The following is a 21,186-nucleotide window of genomic DNA, read 5'->3' as shown; positions in this document are numbered from 1 at the left end:
AGAAAGAGGAAAGAGAGAGAAAGGGAGAGAGAGGGAAGGAGAGAGACATGATTATGGATTTTTCAGAACTAACCCTGAATATTCTCTTGTTCTGCAAAATGACTCGGAAGAATTCTAGGGTTCTGGATTCTCGGCGCCTGATACTTCCTTGCTTTGGAGAACCTAGGGAGAAAGAAACTGCCACATCCCTTGTTCATTCCTTCATTGCGGTGGTGAGGCCAGCTGCTGGGGCACAGACCGGAAGAGGCCTGACGTTCTCTGAGCTCAGAGTCAAAAGGGCACAGGAGGCGGGGAAGCAGACAGGTTACCATGCAGCAGCCCGTGAGGTGGGGCGAGAAGGAAGAGCAAGGTGGGGGCCGGGGGTGGGGGGGGGGATCAGGGCAAGGGTGAAGCCCTGGGGAGGGACTTCCGCCGAGGGGATGTTGGCCTCCAGGTGTGTCTCAGTGTTGCTCTCTTGGTCGCCTACAGCTCCAACTCCCGAGGAGAGCACTGGATTCTTCCCAGGAGAGGAGCGGGACGGATGGCAGTAGGATACTGAATTCGCAGAAGACAACTTGGTTTCAGGGAGGGCCTGGCTCACCAGCTCCACTCACTCACTCATTCACTCACTCATTGTCTCATTCATTCATTCACACCCTCATTCATTTATTCATTCTCATTCATTCACTCTTTCACTCCCTCCTTGCCTCATTCACTCTTCACACATTCATTTATTCACTCTCATTCATTCATTCACTCATTTATTCACTCACTCATTCAACCATAGCCTCATTCATTCACACACTCATTCATTTATTCACTGTCTCATTCATGCACTCATTCATTCGCTCTCTCAGTCAGCAAGCATTCTTTTATTCACTCACTCATGCACTCATTCATTCACTCATTCATTCATTCATTCAGGAAATGCCTCTGACTCAGGTGTGAGACTTCAACAGAGACTTCTCTGAGCCTCAGCTTTCTTATTCATGTAACTGAATACTGGTAATACTCACACCATCATTTTTTTTTTTTCAGGAGGATCATCAGAGCATGTGGCAGTGCTTTCTAAGCCATGAAGTGCTTTGCAAATGTGGTCTTTTTATCCTTTGGCCTGTGTATTCAGCCATGGTCTAAGTCCATGGTCTGTCTTTTCTAAGGGCTGATGAGCCCCTCTTGGAGGTAGGAGCCTGCTTCAGGCACGGGGGCGTGGTGTGTGTGTGTGTGTGTGTGTGTGTGTGTGTGTTTGTGTGTGTGTTTGTGTGTGTGTGTGTGTGTGTGTGTGTGTGTGCTGGAGAATGACTGTAGCGCCTGCTGCACTGAGCAGAGCCATCTGCTCCATCTGGAGGGAAGTCCTAGGATCCCGTGGTGGGGGCCCTCCCCCTCCACTGCCCTTGCCCCCTGCCTCGAATTCCTCCCACTACAGGTGGGCAGGGACACCTCTCCCAGTGGATGCGGGTGCCTGGAGGCTGCGGGCGCATGACTCACAGCCTTAGTCACCCTGCCTACAGGACTTCTCTTCTCTTAGATGATGACCCCAAATAAAAACCCGACTGGGAGTGAGGCAGTGTTCCCGAGGAAGGAGCCACAGTCATGATTTTGCCCTTTTCTCCCTGGCCACCAAGTGTTCCAGAGAAGCCTGGTGGTGGAGGAGACAGTGCTGGTTTGCCGACCGCAGTCACTGCCCGCCTGGGTCCCGGGCAGCTCTGACGTGTGTCAGGCGCTTTATAGTTTTACAACGCCCTCCCACACACTTCCTGCTTTGGGTTCACAAGAACCTTTGAGGACTTCCTGGAGGCCAAGTAGCCTAGAGGTGCAGTGGGCGGTCTCTGAGGCTAAGGAAGTGTATTTGGTTCTGGGATGTCGGGGCTTGAATCCAGATCTCCTGTAGGCAAGGTCTGAGCCACCTCCCCCTTCCTCAGAGCTTACCTTTGAATTGTCCGTTGCTTTTCACCCCTGGGACTGAGCACATCCCCCCAACCCCCCCACACCCCACCTCTCTGTGTTGGTTTCCTCATATAAACAACTTCAGCGAGGCTGGAGCTGGAGCTCAGGGGTTAAGACACTTGCCTTTTACATGGCCCACCTGGGATTGATCCCCGATATTATCTATGGTACCCCAAGTCCTGCCAGGAGTGATCCCTGAGCAAAGAGCCAGAATTAAGACTGGGTATAGCGCAAACAGCTCCCCAAATTCAAATCATTAGGGCCCCCCTCCCAGCCATCTTCCTCACTTTCAAGTGTGAGATTGTGAGTTCGATCCTTGCCACAACCCTCAAACCTAAATGCAATTCCAGAGGCTCTGCTTCCTCCCTCCCTCCCTCCCTCCCTTCCTTCCTTCCTCCCTCCCTTCCTTCCTTCCTTCCTTCCTTCCTTCCTTCCTTCCTTCCTTCCTTCCTTCCTTCCTTCCTTCCTTCCTTCCTTCCTTCCTTCCTTCTTTCCTTCCTCCTTCCCTCTTTTTCCCTCCCTCCCTCCCTCCTTCATTTTCTCTCTCTCTTTATTTCTTTCTCATTATAGGGGCTCCACCCTCATGATCTAATAACCTAACACTCCCCAAAGCCCCACCTTCAAATACCATCATTTTTGAGATTAGATTTTGACACAAATGTTGAGGAACGTTTTGTCCAGAGCGGCTATTATCATAGGGTTTGTCTAATTGGGGGAATGTAGCAACTACAATTTATCACAGTTAAATGAACTGCCTAAAGTTACAGAGTGAGAAAAAAAATAAAGTTACAGAGTGGAGAAATGTTAGAACTGGTGCTTAAAATGTGCCCTCTTTCCTGACACCAAGGTGACCCCTCTTGGCTCCCTTTCTCTCCTTGATCTCTCTGCTCACTCTCCCAGGTAAACACTCATTAAAGCTGCTTGAGTCCATCCAGTTCCTTTCCTGGAATAAGACTCCGTGGAGGTTTAGGTAGCAAAGAGATGTTAGTGTCTCCGAAGTCACTGAATTTCTCTGTGAACAGCTTCTTCATCTCTCACATGGGTATTAAAATAGAAGCTGCCTCATGACTTCAGTTTTAGGAGAATTAAGTAATTGATGTGTGAAAAGTGATGGAAACATAGTCATTGGCCATAGCTACAAATGATTAATCATCAACTTTATTAACTTTGAACATAATGAGGGGGGTCCTGGGAAGTACTTAAATAATCTCAGATTTAGACTCATAGAAAGGTGGAATTCGAAGGAGGGATATTAGAGGGTATGAGTCAATCTTTTAATAATTTTGACCACACCTAGCAGTAATGGGTTACTCCCAGATCAGTACTTGTGGGGGTCACTCATAATGATGATAAGTGCACCATGTGGTACTGGGTTCAAGCCCAAGGTTCCCTCATGTAAAGATATCTGCCAGACCTCTGAGCTCTCTCTCTGGCCCCATGACCTATTATTTTATAAATGAGGGAGCATAAGCCCAAAATAATTTGATTTGCCCATGAACACATTACTGTTCTTTTTTTTTTTTTTTTTTTGCTTTTTGGGTCACACCCGGCAATGCACAGGGGTCAATCCTGGCTCTGCACTTCGGAACCACTCCTGGCGGTGCTCAGGGGACCATATGGGATGCTGGGAATCGAACCCAGGTCAGCCGAGTGCAAGGCAAACGCCCTACCCGCTGTGCTATCACTCCAGCCCCAACATTACTGTTCTTTTTTAAAAAATCACTTAGAGAAAATTGGGTGAATTTTTTTTGGAATTTTTTCTATTAGCTTTACAACTCTTGTAAACTTAAAAATGATTTCAAAATAAAAATAGCACCAGCAACAAAAGCTGCTGCAACGACTCCTAGGGGGAAAAAATCACCTGAATTTTTTCAGGGAGGCAAAAAAGGGGATAAAGGGATGTTGGAGGTGGGAGAAACAGTGCAGAGGGATTTAGGAATATTTTTCTCCAGTTACCTATTATTCCCTAATGAGATCTGACTTGAGGAGATAGTTCAGTGACCGTTAAGCCCAGCAATTAGGAGCATATACTTTGCATGTAAGGGGGACATGAATTTGAACCCTATCCCACTCCCCCCCGCCCCTAACACTGTTGGGTATAGCCCTGGGTATACCCAGGGTATTGCTTTTTGGGTCACTCCTGGCTCTGCACTCAGGATTTACCCCTGGTGGTGCTCAGAGAACCATATGGGATGCTGGGAATCGAACTCGGGTTGGCCGCCCTACCCACTGTGCTATCGCTCCAGCCCCGAAAATATTTAATATTTTAACTAGAAAATATGCATGAAGGGCCTGGGAGGTGGCCAAAGGGTAGAGCACACCCCTTGCATGTGTGAGGTCTTGGGTTTGATCCCTAGCAGCATCGCATGGTCCCAAGCACTGCTGGGTACCGTGCTTACAACAATAAACACAAAAAAGGGCCAGAGCCATAGTACAGCGGGGAGGGCGCTTGCTTTGCCTATAGCATCCCTGGGTTCCATCCCTGGTAACACATACCATGCCCTGAGCAGAAGCAATCCCCGAGCACAGGGCCAGGAGTAAGTCAGTCGTGAGCACCGCTGGGTGTGGCCAAAAAACAAAAACAAAAGGTGATGTTTTTCTCCTGGAGACTGTGGCTGCTGTCTCCTACAGGACAGGAAGTACTGTTCACTCCCTTAATCCAATCATGGATGGACTCCTCCTCTGCAGCCAGCTTTCGCACACAGCACCTCAACACTAGGACTAATGTGGCAATTTCCACTCTGCGTTCAGAGTCCTGTCCACGTCCCTACTCAGCTTTCCTCCCTGCTTCCGGTTTACAGGAGACCCGCCTGTGGTTTGGCGGCTCCTCTGAACTCTGGTTGACACGAGCAGCGGTTTTTTTTGTGTGTGTGTGTGTGCATGTGTGGCGATGTGCAGGGGCTGCTCTTGACTCATGCACTCAGGAATTACTCCTGGCGGTGCTTGGGGAACTATATGGGATGCTGGGAATCGAACCCGGGTTGGCCGCATGCAAGGCAAATGCCCTACCCGCTGTGCTATCACTCCAGCCCCAACAAGCAGCTTTCCTGGTTGCTCTGACAGGCAGCAGTGCCTGCTGTCCAGGTCAAGCCCAAACCATTGCTCTTTATTTATTTTATTTTATTGGTTTTGGGGTCACACCTGGTGATGCACAGGGGTTACTCCTGGCTCTGCACTCAGGAATTACTCCTGGCGGTGCTCAAGGGACCATATGGGATGCTGGGATTTGAACCCGGGTCGGCCGCGTGCAAGGCAAACACCCGCCCTACCCGCTATGCTATCACTCCAGCCCCACCATTGCTTTTTAATTCAGAATTCAGAAACACTCCCAGAAGAAAAAGGTGGTGCAAATTCCATTCTCCCCAGAAAGTTCTCCCCTCCCTGGAATGTGGATGTTGTGGAGTCTGGAGGCTCGCTAATGCTCCTACCATTATTGGTGCTGCAATTTGCCTGACAATCCCAGAGAAGGTGTTGCTGTGCTGTGAACTGGCCCGCCCTACCCAGAAACACTCCCCAAAGAGCCATTAGGAGGAGTGAAAAGTTGGGACAATGCCTATTGTGAAATCTCCCCTTCTCTTCCTCCCTCTGGACAACCTGAAGATGTGAGTGTGGACTTTGGGGTCAGTTTCAAAGCTACTTATCTACTTTCTGATGTTACTGAGTAACATTAGAAAATGAATTTTTCCTCTCCACTACCCAGTTTGACCTGTGAAACAATGCGATCATCTCCATTGGAGAGCACAGCAACTAAGGGAACAATATTGCATGGATGACACCCAGCACGGAATCTGGCATGTCCCTGCAGGGTGTTTAGGAGAGTGATGCTTGTCTCAGTGGTGAGGGCCCAATGGTTGGTTGGTTGGGTCTAGTGTTGTGGTGTTTGGGTCACCAGGCCCTCACTGAATTTAGGACCTCACACAAAAAGAGCTGGAGTGATAGTACAACAGATAGGGTGCTTGCTTTGCATGCAGTTGACCCAGGTTCAAGCCCTGGCACCCTATCTGGTCCCCTGAGCATCACCAGGAATGATCCCTGAGTGCAGAGTCAGGAATAACCCCTGAGCATTGCTGAGGTAGTCCCAAATAACAAAACAAAACATAAAAACCTCACACATGCTATTTTTGCGCTCTATCACTTGCACTGACTTCCTGGCCCCTGGCCCCTTGACTAAGATTTTTTTTTCACCTTTTTGGGGTTACATCCAGCAATGCTCACAGCCAAGCATGAGCACTGAAGCTAAAGTGTGTGTCTGCTGGAGAACACCACAGCCTAGTGTGTTGGCATTGCAACAAGCGTGTAGAACGCCGGTCGTTGCATCAACAGTAAAACTTAAGCGAAGGGGACGAACTGCATACAAATAAGACCTGAGAGATAACCAGAGCAGCAGTGGTGGCATGCTGGCACTAGTCCTCACTCTCCTGGCTTGCCAGTTACAGGAATTCCTCGAGTTGATTGATATCATGCCGATAACTTGAAATCTGCCATGGGCAAATATTTACACCATGTTCAATTACTGAACACTACGAAGCAGGCTTTGGTTCTTCCAGAGAACCTATTGCTAAACTCTCACCAGCATACCTTTGGGCATAAGGGTTGCTGCCCTTTTAAAGTTGGGTAATTTGGGGCTTTTAGGTCGTGGTTATCAGACCAAGTAAACAATACAGCCAGGATCCAAAACCAGATCTATTTGGTTCCAAAGTCTTCGAGTGAGTGCTTAGGTTATTTACCTTTCACACAGTCAACCTGGCTTCAATCTCTGGCATCCCATCTGGTCCCCGACCCCCCCAGGAATGATCCCAAAGTTCTTGAGTTCCTTCCCTAAGGAATATCAACCAGATTTTTGTCCAGGATGGTCAAATATAATCCCCGTTTATGAGGCAATAAAAGGGCTGTACTTCTCTCCCTCCTTACCCCTCCCTACCCAGCATGATTATCTCACAAACTGCAGAATCTCACTTTTCCTCAAAGTCATCCTTCCATAACCCCTGACATAGCAGTTTGCTTCCTGTTGAGGTGGGGGCATTTCTCAGAGTGCTCAGGGGCCTGGGACCACTCCAAGTGGTGCTGGGAGTGGGGCGTCTGGGGCTGGCAATCCAACCTGAGGCCTCATACGCGCAAGGTTTGCCTCCAACGCTTAGAGCTCTCTCCTTGGGATTGCCCCAGATTCTATAGAGGGGGACAAAGCCCTGAACGGTACAGTGACACCCCATCCCCCAGTGTTCCCGCACCAGTGCCAGGGTTCAACAAAGACTTCTTTTTGGTTTTGTTTCTTGTTTTGGTGCTACATCGGGCAGTGCTCAGGGCGTACTCATGGCTTTGCACTCAGGGGCGGGCTCTTGGTAGGCTCAAGGGATGGGTCTGTGATGCTGGGGATCTCACCCCGGTTGGCTGTGTGCCAGGCAAGCGCCCTAACGCTGTACAATTGCTCTGGCCCTCAGCAGAGCCTTCTTCATCTGAATTCAGAGACCCTTTGCCACTCGCTGGCTAACTCAGTGCCACCATCAAGGAGTTAATTCTAACTTCAGATTCACGTCCTGTGAACAGGCACACTCAGTTTCATTTTCCTAGCCTCTGCTTGTTGCGGCCACAGTCTGGGTCAAAACCACGGTGCCGCTGGGTACGGCTGGGAAGAGGCTTCCTTGAAGCAAAGGTGGCCTCCGGGATGCTGCCTCGAGGCTGAGAGCAAAGCCAGTGCCGAGCTTGAAGTCTGACTTCCCCACTATCCAGCTGCGGAACTTGGGTGACTTGCTTGGAGCTCGGTTTCCTCATTTAGAAACCGGGGAGAAGAGTATTCACCTCTCAGGTTGGTGAGAATTAATGGAGTCAACGCCCAGCCCCAGGGCTGGCATGCGATCTGTGACCAGGAGTTTGGATGTACTTCATATGGACATTTTGGATCAATGTCACATCAATATTAAGCTGAGGCTGAAGACAGATATTACCAAAGAATGAAATTCTTGGCTAGAGGAATCGCTATGACAATTTATTTAATTTTTGTTTTGTTTTGCTTTGTATTTTGGGCCACACCTGGTGGTGCTCCTGGCTTATTCCTGGTTCTGCACTCAGGGATCACTCCTGATGGTGCTCACGGGAACCATATGGGGTGCCGGTCATCGAACCTGGGCTGGCCACATGCAAAGCAAGTGCCTCATCTGCTGTTCTGTTTCTCCAGCTCCACAGCAAACAGTCTTAGATGACAGCTAGAGTCCCAGAGATTCCAATACAGTGACAGGACAGGACAGAGGAAAACTTGAGCCCCTAGAATCCTTTTACTGGCCCTTCTCCAGTATAGGGGTGTCCGGCATGAACTCTCCAAGCCCAACCTGAGGTATGACTTTGTTCATACCTGAGGTATGACTAGCTCAAGGGTCTGGGGTGAACCACAAGAAGCGAGAGGAAGCCTCCAGGGAACTCAGACTAGACACTTTCCCACATAACCCTGCTGGCCAGACCCCACTCACCTTGGAACACATCTATCTGTCCATCCATCCCTCTTTCCATCCATCCATCCATCCATCCATCCATCCATCCATCCATCCATCCATCCATCCATCCATCTGTCCATCTCTCCATCCCTCCCTTCATCCAGCCAGCTGCAGAACCATTTTAGCCTTCTCCAGTCAAAGCTCACGGAGTCAGGGACACTGAGAGTGTGGCCTAGCCCAGGGGCTGTTTACTTCATCACTTGAATCACAAACTTCCCTGGATTTGGCTAACTCAAGAGATTAAGGCCCAGATGTGATGGGGACAGGGTTGCCACTAAGTGTCACCAACCCTTCATTTCATACCAGCTGAGGGGAGACTGTAATTGCCCAGATGGTGAGAGAGCATGATTAGTTCTTCTTTCATGCCAAGCCCCCAGAGAGCGGGAATTAATCAAGGAGCTGGGCGGGAGGGGCACTTCCGGCCAAGCTTCTGGGGAGGCAGAAAGTGGCCCAAATACACAGGCAAGGGGTCACTCATTGGAGCCCTGGAGCTGGGGGGTCTGTGCACCGCCTCCAAGTCTTCTCCCATTGGTGACATATTTTCTTTCCCTGTCCTTTTTCTTTTACAGTCATTTCTTTGTTTCCCACTAGCCCTTTGCAGTATATTTATATGTGCGTGGCCACGCTCATATCGAGGGCATGAGTGACCTCTCACTCATGAAGACTAAGGGATTCCAGGATTGTCTTCACCTCTATGACCTCCTTATAAGACAGAATTTAAACAGTTGGCCAGGGGCTGGAGTGATAGCACAGCAGGTAGGGCGTTTGCCTTGCATGCAGCTGACCCAGGTTCGATTCTCAGCATCCTATATGGTCTCCCGAGCACTGCCAGGAGTAATTCCTGAGCACAGAGCCAGGAGTAACCTCTGCATCGCCAGGTGTGACCCAAAAAGCAAAATAAATAAATAAATAAATAAAATAAAAAAATAAAGCGGTTGGCCATTCTTCCTTCTGGAAGCTCACCTACCTCCTGCTTTCCTGAGCCCTTCTTTTTCATTTTCGGTCTTGGTCCCTCCCTCTTGCCCTCCCCCCGTCCCTGTTCTAAAATTGTGGAAGAGTCACAAGCAGGAATGACTTAGATGGGTGACTCAACATTTTTGACACCTGCATGCAGACTGGCAGGGGTCTGCAGACCCTTCATTGAAAAGCTGCTGTCAATGATATGGCAATACCTTCTTCTTGCACCAACAGGACATTTCTGAAACCACTGCCCAGGTCATCCTTGGCACCACGCCCATTCCTGTGGAGTGAAAGCCGGGTTCTGAAGCAAGCTGGAAGAGAGACTATCTGCCAGGTAGATGATCGCTGCTGCCCGCTGCTGGACCAAGGTCTTGCTGAATCCTCGCTGCTCTCCTAGACGCATCCAAGGTGTGTCTTGTGGACCTTGAGGGTACAGGAACAGCCTGTAAATGCCTCACATCTAGTGATCCAGAACTGAAGCTGATATGGAGCCAAACCTACAATTATTTTTTTTTGTTTTTGTCACACTTGGCTGTGCCTGGTGCTCGCTCCGGGCTCTGCATTCAGGGATCATGCTTGGTGGTGCATAGGGCCCCACGTGGGATGCTGGGGATCAAACTCGGTTTGACCACTTGCAAAGCAAATGCCCTGCCTGCTGTACAACCTCCAGCTCCTGGCTTATAATTCTGTAAGCCTATTGCAGACAATTGAGGAATTTAGTTTTGAGGGGACAAGATATGCTGGCTATCAGTTCTGCTGACTACATCATGCCCTGTGTCTGGGGGGTGTTGAGTCAACTCAGGAGACAGGACTGTCTTGTTGCAATTCTCACAAAGGTACCCTAAGGGCTAGGGTTGTTCTCCCTTCCAGAAAGACCGTACTAACTTATCCACCTACCAGGAATTATATGAGAATGTCATCTTTTTTTTTTTTTTTTTTTGCTTTTTGGGTCACACCCGGCGATGCACAGGGGTTACTCCTGGCTCTGCACTCAGGAATTACTCCTGGCAGTGCTCAGGGGACCATATGGGATGCTGGGATTCGAACCCGGATCGGCCGCGTGCAAGGCAAACACCCTACCCGCTGTGCTATCACTCCAGCCCCCGAGAATGTCATCTTGCTGTCCCTTCTCCTTAATTAGGAATTATCACCTTAGAAAGATCTTTCATCTCGGTTAATGTGAGTTTGCCTTGCATGAGTCTGACCTGAGTTTGATCTCTGGTTCCCCATATGATCCCAGAGTCCTGTCAGGATTGATCCCTAACCACAGAGCCAGGAGCAAGCCCTGAGTACCATGGGGTGTGGACCACAAACAAAGCCAAAAGAAAATCTGATCTTTTCTCTTTGGGTTCCCCAGCTCGAATTCATCTCAAAACACTTGCTGTCTACACCTTGATATATCTTTCCTCACATTTGATCAGTCACTTCCTTATTCCCATCTGCTATGACTCCCTCTCCTGAGAATAAATTAAACTCCTTACTTCGCGTTTTTAGGGCCCCCGGGATCTGGCCCCACCCAGTGTTCCCAGGCTTAGTTCTCATTACAAATCTTTTGCCCAAACCAAATGTTTTCTTATGCTGATCTCCACCCTCCATTTTTCTTTTCTGCACATTCTTGTAGATGTGGCTCAGAGCCCATCTGCTGCAGAAGCATTCCATGGCCACTCTAGCTTACCTCTTACCACCTCGGAATTCCTTCAGTTCAGTGGTTCTCAGTCTCCACTGCACAGTGGGACCACTGGGGAGCTTTAGACAGGACAATACCAGGTACCCCTGCAGACATTCTGATTTAATCAGTTTGGGCCACAATTTCAGTCTCTCCTGCTGGTGATTCTCATTTGTGCAGCCAGATTCTAGGTGGGTCCAAGCCATAGTACCTTGGGGAGGGTGCCTGCCTTGCACACAGCCAACCCAGGTCTCCGGCCCCCTGAGCCTGCCACGATCCCAGAGTGCAGAAGCTGGAGGAGGTTCTGAGCACTGCAGGTATGGCCCAAAAACCGAAAAATAAAAAAGGGGGGGGGTGTTCTAGAGTTGCCAAGTGAACTTCTGTTTTTTATTGCACTTTTTTTAGTGGAAGAACTTCTTTTTATGGAAGAACTCAGTTGGGGTAGCTTTAAAGCCTAGATTCCAGGGCTCCTTCACGTCTGACATCTGTTTTCTGTTTTGATTTTTTTTTGGGGGGGTCACACCTGGTGGTGCACAGGGATGATTCCTGGCTGTGCACTCAGGAATCACTCCTGGCAGGTGTGGGGGACCATATGGGGTCCTGGGGATTGAAGCCAGGTTAGCTGTGTGTCAGGTTAGCACCCTACCCGCTGTACTATCTCTTGAGACCCTGACATCTATTTTCTATTTAAAATCTCTCAGGTTCATGGGGGCTGGAGAGATGGTCCAATGGGTAAGGTACTTGCCTTCCATGTGGCTGAGCCAGGTTCAATCTCTGGCACTCTTTATGGTCACCTGAGCCCCTCCAGGAGTGATCTCTGAGCACCGAGCCAGGAGTCATCCCTGAGCACCACCAGGTATAGCCCAAAAAACAAAAAGAAGAAAAAATTCTTTAGGTTCTGCTTGCACCTTGATCGAGGAGGACCTTTGTACTATGTATTATGTTTTTCCTCAATTCTGGATCAAGTCCTGCAACAACAAGCACATGGATTCTAGCTGTAAGCTCTTGGGGGGGTGGGGGGGGTGCTCACATACTCCATTGCACTGCCTGCAGGAAGTGGCCCATCTTTTCTGTTGGTTGCTATACTCACAGGGCACTGGGGATGGGAGCATGTTACCTTTTCTCTGGTGCTTTCGCACGCCTAGTCTGGCTTGAAAAGGGGCTGCCAGAACCAAGTAGGGAGCTGCCAGGATGGCACCTGATACGCGTGGTGACAATGCAGATTTGAGCCTGTGACCCGAGGCAAGTCAGAGAGGCCTTTGAAACCACCGCACTCTTTCTCCACGCCCTCATCTGTGCAGTGTTTTGGCTGGGACGTGTTTGTACCAGTGAGTGTCTGAGCAGCGTGTACAGAGGAGCCCCTTTACAGTGCTAGAACACTCGGCTTTTCTTTTCTGTTGTTGCTTTGGGGGCCACACCCAGTGATGCTCAGGACTTACTCCTGGCTCAGCGTTCAGGACTTACTCCTGGTGGTGCTCAGGGGGCAAGGGCTCAGCAAGGCCCTGTGCAAGGCAGCACGCTATCCATTGTTCTGTTGCTCCAGCCCTGGCACTCGGCGTTTTAACCTTGGTTCAGGGGCTCCCGGATGTCCTAGATTATGGCAACCTGGAAAAATATTTGGTCTGGAAAATGGGCTATGACCTTGAATATCTGTTATAAAGGCTGGATTTCAGTGTGGAGGAACTAGTTTAGTTTAGAACCCGCACTCTCTGAGGAGTCATGCAATGACAGGGTGCTTGTTAAAAACTGTTTCCTGGGCCGAGAGACAGCACAGGAAATAAGGCGCTTGCACGGCATGAGACTGACCCCTGTTCAATCCCTGGCCTTGTCTATGGCCATCACTGCCAGAGCATCACCCCCCCCCCACATCACTGCCAGGAATGGCCCCTGAGCATCACCCCCCCTCTCCAACATCACTGCCAGGAGTGGCCCCTGAGCACAGAGCCACGAGTAGCAAACCCAAACCCCACAACAAACACAAAAGCAAAAAGCTCAGACTCCTGGCAGACCTTGAGTCTGGCAAAAGACTGAGGAATTTGCATTCAGTAGGATAATGTACATAGACCACACAAAGGGGGCATTTGGGGACTGGGAGAGGCCTAGGCAGCCTCCTCTGTTCCAATTCAATCAAAATGTAGAGGAGCCTCAATTGGAAATGATACATCCTTCATCCCAAAGGAACCAGTTAGACGTCCTATAAATCCAGTTTTTTGTTTAGCTCCAAAACATTAGCATAAAAGCACCAGAGAGTGAAGGGAAAAAAAAACAGCTTTTCTGCCCAGGAGAAAACTCTCCCTCCCAGCAGAAGGGGGGCGGGCTGCGTGGCCGTGGCAGGTGGTGCTTATCTGTAATCATGGGCCATTCACCAAACGCCCCAACCGCCTCTTAGATGCAAATTGTTCATCAGCGCCATCATTTAGCTCTTCATCTTGGGAAATGATGGCAGCGACTTCCCCTCTTCTATGCCTGGATCAGACTCCTACAGAGCCACAGCAACTGGAAGCCACACAAAGGCACCCCCACCTCCTCGGTGACAAGATAGGACATCATGCTGGGGCTGGCCCCCCTCCCAGGGCCTGACGGGTAGAACGAGGAGTAGGGTTCTGTTAGCTCAGGCATAACAGAACGATGTTTGCACAAGAGTCCCAAAATATTTCTTTCTCCCTTCATTGGAGGCAGGGAGAGAGCATGTGTGACTTCAGATTTCTAGACATCCTCTCACTCACTCCACCATGCGGAATCTGTAAACGGGAATCTGAGGCTCTGTCCAGACAACTCATGTCTTTCATTTAAATGTCTTTCCTTGGGCTGGAGCGATAGCACAGTGGGTAGGGCGTTTGCCTTGCACGCGGCCGACCCCGGTTCTAATCCCAGCATCCCATATGGTCCCCTGAGCACCGCCAGGGGTAATTCCTGAGTGAAGAGCCAGGAGTAACCCCTGTGCATCGCCGGGTGTGACCCAAAAACCAAAAAAAAAAAAAAAAAAGTCTTTCCTTCTTGCCAATTCACGCCTCATCAAAATCTGATGGTCTTGGGGCCAGAGAGGTAACGGATGAGTAAGGCACTTGCCTTGTACTGCTGACCTGGGTTCAATCCCATATGGCCACAGGAGTGATTCCTGCGCACACAGCTGGGAGTAAGCCCCTAGCACAGCCTGGTGTGGCACCCCCACTAAAAAAAAATTATGGGGGCTGAGGGATAGCACAGCAGGTAGGGCATTTGCCTTGCATGCGGCTCACCCGGGTTCAATTCCCAGCATTCCATATGGTCCCCTGAGCACCGCCAGGGGTAATTCCTGAGTACAGAGCCAGGAGTGATCCCTGTGCATTGCTGGGTATGACCCAAAAAGAAAAAAAAAATTGCACACCAAAATGCAGAACCAGAATAAAACTTATGTAATGATGGTTCTTTCTGGTGGGTGGTGGGATTCTAAGAGGTCAGAATGCCCATTTCTGGGGGTTGGAGCGATAGTACAGTGGGTAGGGCATTTGCCTTGCACATGGCCGACCTGGGTTCAATTCTCAGCATCCCACATGGTCCCCTGAGCACTGCCAGGAGTAATTCCTGAGTGCAAAGCCAGGAGTAACCCCAGAGCATCTCTGGATGTGACCCAAAAAGAAAAAAAAAGGAAATGTAAGAAGTGTCCATTTCTGACAGGCTTTTTTTTGGGTTGTTTTTCATGTGGGCCTATAGTACACCTTGGGAGGGGAACAGGAGAAAACAGGTGTAAAGGACTGATATCTTATGTGGGTACTCTGGTTTGGGGGTCATTTTTCACTTCCTATTCCTCACCTCACCCTACCCTCAACACTTTGTAAAATTCCTGCTGCAAAGTTAAAGAATTCTTTTAAATAAGCATCGCCCATCAGCATTTGTACCTGGGAATGCCAAAGAATGTGCGCCGAGTGGAGAGAAACTGAGGCACCTGATTACTAGGGGGGGTTGCAAAGTAGAGTTCTTGGGACTGGAGCGGTGGTAGAGGGAGGAAGGCTCTTAACTTGCATGCATATAACCCTGGTTTGATTCCCAGCAGCACCTACATTCCACTGTGCACTGCCAGGACTGAGCCCTGAGCACAGAGCCAGGAGTAAGCCCTGAGCACTGCTGGGGGTAGCCTCCAAACCAAATTAACGAAAAACCTAGAGCTCCTCAGCACCCCCTCCTTTCCCATTCTGATTACCAGAAAATCTATGTTCCAGAAGTGAGAAGGGGTCTCCAAGGGTATTTGGGGGAGCAGTTAGGTCTGAGAATTGCTACCCTAAGGAAATTACTCCAGGCAAAATACTTTTAGGTTTCTTTTCTATAGGACTGGAACAGAGGGAGAAGGGAAGGGCACTGAGGTAGGTGGTGGGGCTGACTTTGCTTCCTTCCAAAGACCTGCGTCAGTTCCTCCAAGAGAGACAGGTGTCATCAAGGGAGCTCGGAGGCATTTCACCCAGCCCTGTGCACCCTGCTTGGGACCATGCACCCTGGTCAGTACCGAGCACTTCTGAGCTGGGAGAACTGAGCTATGGGATGGTGGGGAGCGAACTCCGGGCCAAGTACATCAGAATGTTTTCTTTGGGTTAGAGCAATAGGACAGCGGGTAGGACGGTTGCCTTGCATGCAGTTGACCTGGGTTCAATCCTTGGCACCCCTTATGGTCCCCTGAGTATGGGCAGGAGTGATCCCTGAGTACAGAGCCAGGAATAAACCCTGAGCACAGCCGGGTGTAGCCTCATCCACATATAAATGCTGATTCTGAAACCAAGTTTCTGAGTTCAAATGCCCCTGGGAGATCATGAGATGTTGCTTCTTCTGGTCTGTGTACCTCAGTGTCCCCCCCCACTTATAAATGGGCATAGAATAAGAGTGCATATCATCACGTCAAACCTCATAGGGTTATTCTGAAAAGTCAACCAGTTACTGTATGTAGAATTTAGGACAGTGCTCAGCACAATTAATGTTATTTATTTTTTTAAAAATTTACTTATTTTGCATTTTGGGTCACACCCAGTGATGCTCAGGGGTTATTCCTGGCTCTGCACTCAGGAATTACTCCTGGCGGTACTTGGGGGGACTACATAGGATGCCAGGGATTGAACCCAGGTTGGCCACATACAAGGTAGACGCCCTACCCACTGTACTATCACTCTGGCCCCACAATGTTAGATGATTATTATTTTCAGAACCTAACTTCCCCAACGAGGGTGGGGCCCACATTCACTCCCTTGTATTGACTTTGTGTCCCTAGATTCTCACTCCTCCTGTCTTAAATTTTCCTGCTACCATTTGTAAGCTTATTGTAAACACTTGTTCTTTTTTTCCCTCTTTTTTTTTTTTTTGGCGGTGGAGGGGGGAGGTGGCAGGGGTTATTCCTACCTCTGCACTCAGGAATCACTCCTGGCAGCCTCAGGGGCTGTATGGGATGCCAGGGATTAACCCCCAGTTGACTGCATGTAAGACAAACACTACCCTACCCAGGATTTACCCCTGAGCATCACCAGACGTGGTTCAAAAGTAAAAAAAATAAATAAAACAAAAACTAAGAAAGGCTGATAATCACCTCAGCTACATGTTTCCTGAGAGAGCAGGTGTCCTGAGGGAACTGGAAGGAATGCCCTGACGTATTTCTGTTCAGCACGGTGAGCAGCGGGAATGAGCTTGCTTGTTCTCTTTGCCAAGGACAAACCTAATCTGATTGCACTCAAGTGGCGGGGAGGGGAGCTGGCTTTGCTACTGGTTGATGGTTTCTCTGGCTCTTGCCAAGTCCCTGGTTTTTTCGTTTTGCTGCGCAAAATTTGGAATCAATCATCTGGAAAGCTTGAAGTACTCTTGGTACAAGGGCCCAACCCCAAACCAATTAGACTAGAATATCTAGAGGTTGGTTGCCTCAGAAGTCTTAAGAACTCTCCAATGTGCAGCCACGTGTGGGAACCATAGTCTTAAACATGACCGTATGAGGGCACCTTAGGGTACACAAGGCAGGTGGGTACCTAGTTCTTGCCAGGTGGATCATGCTGAATTGTATTCAATGAAGATATTTAAAAAATTCTGTTGGTGGGGCCAGAGAGATAGCACCATGGTTCGAGTGCTTGCCTTGCATGTATCTGATCTGAGTTTGATTCCCCGAACCCCATATGGTTCCCTGAGTCCCATCAGGAGTGATTCCTGACCTCCTCCTCCTCCAAAAAAAAAAAAAATCTGTTGGTGTACAATTCTATGAATTTTTGGTTGATAGTTTACATAGCATACATATCTTTTTAAGTATCAAATTTTGGGGGCAGAGAAATAATACAGCGGATAAGGTCCTTGCCTTGCATGTGACCCACATGAATTTGATCCCAGGGATCCCAATACAGTCCCCTCAGCACCACCAGAAGTGATTCCTGAGTGTGGAGCCAGGAATGACTCTTGAGCATTGCTGGGTGTTGGTGAAGCACCCAAACAAAAACATCATCATCATCATCATCATCATCTTCACCATCATCATCATCATCATCATCATCATCATCATCCGTAGATCATCGATTTTCTCGAGTGGTCTCAGTAATGTCTCCATTCATCCTAGCCCTGAGATTTTAGAAGCCTCTCGTTACTCGTCCTTCCCAATGGTGCCACATTGGAGGCTCTTTCAGGGTCAGGGGGATGAGACCCATCATTATTACTGGTTTTTGCATATGAATACACCACGGGGAGTTTGCCAGGCTCTCCTATGTGGGCAGGACACTCTAGGAGCATGGCTGTGGCTGGTTTCCAGAGGTCTTCGGCTTCGGGGGCTTTGCTTGGGGTGGGGATGGAAACTCAACCCACCCCCTCCAAGGGGCCCCAGTGAAGATAGCCAGGCACAGGGGCAAGAAACAAAAACAAAGGAAAAACAAATGCCCAATTTTTTCCCCCAACCCTCCAGCCTGACTATCTTCACCGGAACCAGCCACAGCCATGCTAAAGGTAATTCTCCACATGCTCAGACCAGCCTCACTCATGAAGGAACTGGCAAAGGAACCCAGGTGTGCGGGACTCAGGGCTGAGATCTCCAAACCTGCTCGGATTGGGACTGGGCCTCCTCCACCCAGATACCCCTTTCTCCAGTAGCTAGGCAGTCATACCCACAAACTGCCCCCAGCACTGTGTAATCCCATCCACGGCCAAAATCCAGAGACTATAAAACAAAGCTCCCAGAAGCATGCAGTCGCGTTCAAGGCTGGCCGTGCGACCTCTTATTGTCTAGTTCTCCCTCTTGGAGAACCCAGCAAGCTACCAAGAGTATCCTGCCCACATGGCAGAGCCTGGCAAGCTCCCCGTGATGTATTCGATATGCCAAAAATAGTAACAATGATGGACCTTGTTCCCCTGACCCTGAAAGAGCCTCCAATGTGGCACTGTTGGAAGGACAAGTAAAGATAGGCTGCTAAAATCTCAGGGCTAGGACAAGTGGAGACATTATTGGTGCCCGCTCGAGCAAATCCATGAACAATGGGATGACAGTGATAGTGATTTTTAAATTATTATTATTATTATTATTTTGCTTTTTGGATCACACCCAGCGATGCACAAGGGTTGCTCCTGGCTCATGCACTCAGGAGTTACTCCTGATGGTGCTTGGGAACCATATGCTGGGAATTGAACCCCGGTCAGCCGCGTGCAAGGCTAACGCCCTACCCGCTATGCTATTGCTCCAGCCCTGGATTTTAGTATTTTTTCACAAAGTTGCATAGTCATTACAGATTGAGATTCTAATTCTAGATTTTCATCATTCCCCCAAGGAAGTTCCCTTTAGTAGTTACTCCTGACTCATGGCCCTGACTCCCCCTTCACCATGTTTCTCTTGGCATGTCTATTCTTGACATTTGATTTACGCAGAAGCTATGATAGTGGCCTTTGTGTGTCAGTTTGTTTGACTTAGAACAATTTTTCCAAGGTTTTCCATTTTGTAGCATGTATCAATGCTTCGTTTTTATTGTTGAATACTATTCTGTTGTTGAATGTACTACAATTTGTTTTCCATTTTTTAGTGGTTGAACATTTTTTTTTTATTTTTGGGTATTGGGTATAGTGTCACTATGAACAGTTGTTTACAAGTTTTTGTATGGAGAGGTTTCCGTTCTCTTGGGCATGTATGGAATTAGGATAATGTTAAACTTAACTTTGTTTTGTTTGGGGGGCACATCCAATGATGCTCAAGGGCGACTCTCAGGTTGATGCTTGGGGATGGAGTGCTCGAGGTACTACGGGTCAAACAGGAGCCTCCTGTGTCCAAAGCATGCATAGAGATATCTCTCCAGTCCTACATTTTTTAGGGAGGGGGACATAAAAGTTTATTCCTGGTTCTGTGCTCAGGGATTACTCCTGGGTGTCTTTGGAGGACCACATGGGGTGCCAGGGATCCAACCAGGATGGGCTAAGGGCCAGGCAAATACCCTCCCGGCTGTTCTATCACTTTGACCCCAAGGTCTTACAGTTCATGAGGAACTGCTGGACTATCTTCCAGGCTACACTATTTTCATCCCCACCAGTGATTATGTGGGTCCTGATTTCTCTACATGCAACAGTTAATGTGTCTTCTGGATTTTAGGCATCCTAGCTGTTGGTCCTATGAATTTTGATACATACATAGCTCTAATATGACTATTACTATAATCAGGATACAGAATGGTCCCATCATCCCCCAAAAAACCTCCCTGTGTTGTCCTTTTATTGCTGCCCTTCCCCCATCCTTAATCTTTGGCAACCACTGATCTACTATCCATCTCTAGTTTTCTTTCTTTTTCTTTTCTTTTCTTTTTTTTTTTTTACTTTCTGGGTCACACCCAATGATGCTCAGGGGTTACTCCTGGCTCTGCACTCAGGAATTACTCCTGGCGGTGCTTGGGGGGCCATATGGGATGCCAGGGATTGAACCTGAGTCAGTCACGTACAAGACACATGCTCTACCCGCTGTACTATTGCTCCAGCCCTTTGTCTTTAGTTTTCTTATTTGAGGATGTCATATAAATGGCATATAGCATGAAATGTTTTCAGGGTAATTTCATTTTGTTTTGGGGCCACACCTGGCAATGCTCAGGGGTTACTCCTGACTCTGCACATAGGAATTATTCTTGTGGGTGCTCAGGGGACCATATGTGATGTCAGAGGTCTGACCCAGGTTGGCCAAGTGCAAGGCAAGTGCCCTGCCTGCTGTGCTATTGCTCCAGCCACAGAATAGTTTCTTTAATCAGCATAGATTCCTCTGAGATACTTTCATTTATTGTGTGCCAAGATTTAATTCCTTTTTACTGCTGTGTAGTATTCCATCTTTTAAAATTTTTTATTTTGGGCTCATATCCAGCAGTGCTCAGGGCTCCATGTTCAGGGATCACTCCTGGCTCTGTGTTCAGGGGCCTATATATGGTGCTGGGGACTGAACCCAGATCAGCTGCATGCAAGGCAAGCACCTTACACACTGTGGAGCAGTATTCCATTGCACAAATATACTACACTTAATCCATCCAACTATTAAAAGATGCTTAGATTGTTTCCAATTTAGGGCTCTACTGAATAGAGATATTATAAATATCATCAGGTTGTATGGACATTTATATTAATTTTTCCAGAGTAAATTCCCAGGAGTAGGACTGCTGAGTCGTAGATAAAATGTATGCATATTTCACTTTATTTATTTTGGTTTTTCAGATTGCCTCCTTCCATACCAAGGGCTTATGAGGGTCAGCTGTGTGCAAGGTAAGTACATTACCCTCTGTCTGATCTCTTTGATCTGTCTGTTTCGATTTATAAGAAGCTGCTAAACCATTTCTCAGAGTGGTTGTGTCATCTTGTATTCTCACCAGCAATGCACGGGCCTTCCAGATGTTCCATATCCTTTCCACATTCTAGTAGGTTGTATAATGCTATTCTCTCTCTCTCTCTCTCTCTCTCTCTCTCTCTCTCTCTCTCTCTCTCTCTCTCTCCTTTTCTCTCTCTCACTTTTTTGGATCCCACCAGAAATGCTCAGGTTACTACTGGCTCTGCACTCAGGAATTATGCTTGTGGACCATATGAGGATCAAGCCCAGGTTGGCCGCATGCAAGGAAATGCCCTACCCACTGTACTATCACTCTGGCCCCAGCTATCATCTCTTAAAGGCTTTTTGCATTTCTGTGGGATCTGTTGGAACTTCTCTTTTGTTTTAGT

The 21,186-nt window shown here is 48.5% G+C and overlaps 1 long non-coding RNA gene across 1 annotated transcript; it reads left to right on the top strand.

Moving 5' to 3' along the window:
* The first annotated feature begins 480 nt into the window (after positions 1–480).
* On the top strand, positions 481–20,716 carry LOC129403666 (uncharacterized). Its single transcript, XR_008629364.1, has 3 exons — positions 481–1,161; positions 9,603–9,779; positions 20,689–20,716. It is a non-coding gene; the product is annotated as an uncharacterized LOC129403666 (long non-coding RNA).
* The last annotated feature ends 470 nt before the right edge of the window (positions 20,717–21,186 follow it).

The sequence above is a fragment of the Sorex araneus genome, chromosome 3 (genome assembly GCF_027595985.1).
Source record: "Sorex araneus isolate mSorAra2 chromosome 3, mSorAra2.pri, whole genome shotgun sequence".
Lineage (NCBI taxonomy): Eukaryota > Metazoa > Chordata > Mammalia > Eulipotyphla > Soricidae > Sorex > Sorex araneus.
Note: the sequence above shows the minus strand (reverse complement) of the source record. Positions and strands in the feature narration are given on the sequence as shown.